Consider the following 1,922-nt stretch of genomic DNA (forward strand, 5'->3'; position numbering starts at 1 on the left):
TCTGACATCCTCTACAATAAATCTCGCTAAAATAATTGGGGTTCTCTCAATGTGCTCGAATCGTCTCAAGTTGCGTTTCCTCCAAATGTGGTAATCACATGATCCAAGCAGCGCACGATTAGCCATGTTAACAATGTGCTTTCCACTCCATTTCTGAGTGGCCCATTGGATATACATCTGCCACTCCCTATTAGGCCATAGGAAACGAACCACACGATGGACGACAGTGACGCAGCACCAGCTATATTGGCAGTGCAAAAATAAGTGCAAATGTGTCTCTATATAGTCCTCGTTACATAGGACACATCCTCCCAAGTGTAATCATCATTGTTTGTCAGTTATGGGCAGCCGCTCTAGGATGGCGAGCCAGAGTATAAACATATGGCGTGGTATTTTGAGAGAGCCCGAAAATAGTGAAAACCAGCCTACTTTCGGACCCGACGGACCAGCTTGTGCTCGTTTTTATTGGGTCTGAATTTCATAGACTTTGATATGGATTAGTCTCCTACGAACCCTCTTTAAATATGTTTCAGCCCAATTCAACAAACCCAAAATAAAAATATTTTTATATTTTATCTTGAATCCATCCATTAAAGTGCACAAAACCCAAATTTAATATGTACATTTATGCGAATTTATTTTGAACATATTTTCAAAACTTAAATTTAATATGAACTTCAATTTGCAATGAAATTATGAGTAAAATTATTTTGAATTTTTAATTGATAATTTATTTGATACCAACAACAATAGATATAATTATTGCTATAATTATTGTTCTGAGTAATTATTGTACACGTGTCACAAAATCTTTTGGTGCAAGTATGTCGGAATTTATTATTTCAAATATTTCTAAGGGAAACATCTTAAAAACCTGGGTTTGGTTAGGTTAATTGAATTAATAAATTTATAACAATAAATTTCGCATCAGTAATAACAAACTTTTTAGATTTATTTAGATAATTTTAAATTTTTCTATTATGATTTTAAACTATATTTATCGAATGCCGATGGATTTTAAATTCTTTCAATGCCGAGTAATTTACTTCAAATCAAAATTCATCAATCTAAATATAATCTTAGGATAGGTAATTTATTTACCATAGCATTTGAATTAATTTATTTAGAAAACTTGGTGGCCGACTTAAAATTGATCGAATCAGAATTAATTATATCACAAATATTATCAAACTCGTCATGTGATAGATCATTCTCTCTGAACCGAGCATTAATCATAATATACTCATTTATATAATTAATTTAAGAATAAATTACAACTGCCTCCTTGAAGTTTAATATAATTATAAATATCCTTCTATTGTTTGAAAAATAACAAATATTCTCCTAATTTTTGATGAAATTATATAATCCTTGAAGGAGGTATGAAATTATCAATTTTGCCCTTACTGTATTTTTTTCAAAGAGAAAATAATAAAATAAAATTAGACGGGATGAAATGGAAAGATTTTAAAAAATTATCCACTTAAAAAAATTAAAACATTATAATTCATAATACTCAAAGGAATTTTGATCAGTTCAACTTAAAAAATGACGAAAACCTAACAGATTGTGTTAATTATTAGACAATCGTTAAAATAAAAAGTATTAATAATTTTTCAAATAACAAAAATATATTTTTCATTATATCTAACCTCTTTAGAAGTCTATGTAATTTACCCTTAATTTAGATTTGGCAAGTGTAGGTTGTTGACTTCCATGTGTAGGTGGCTTTTTTGCCATTCACCATATGGATTTTATCACCATCTTTAGTAATTTCATATATTTAAAAATAAAGTATGGACAAAACTTTTTACAGAAAAATAGTAATTCTTAATTTAGGTCATGAATAATAATTGTTTATGTGCATGCCCCTCTACCCCCCCCCCCCCCCCACAACCCTTTTTCTCTTTTTCCCTTGGGTG

The sequence above is a fragment of the Sesamum indicum genome, linkage group LG5 (assembly GCF_000512975.1).
Source record: "Sesamum indicum cultivar Zhongzhi No. 13 linkage group LG5, S_indicum_v1.0, whole genome shotgun sequence".
Taxonomy (NCBI): Eukaryota; Viridiplantae; Streptophyta; class Magnoliopsida; order Lamiales; family Pedaliaceae; genus Sesamum; species Sesamum indicum.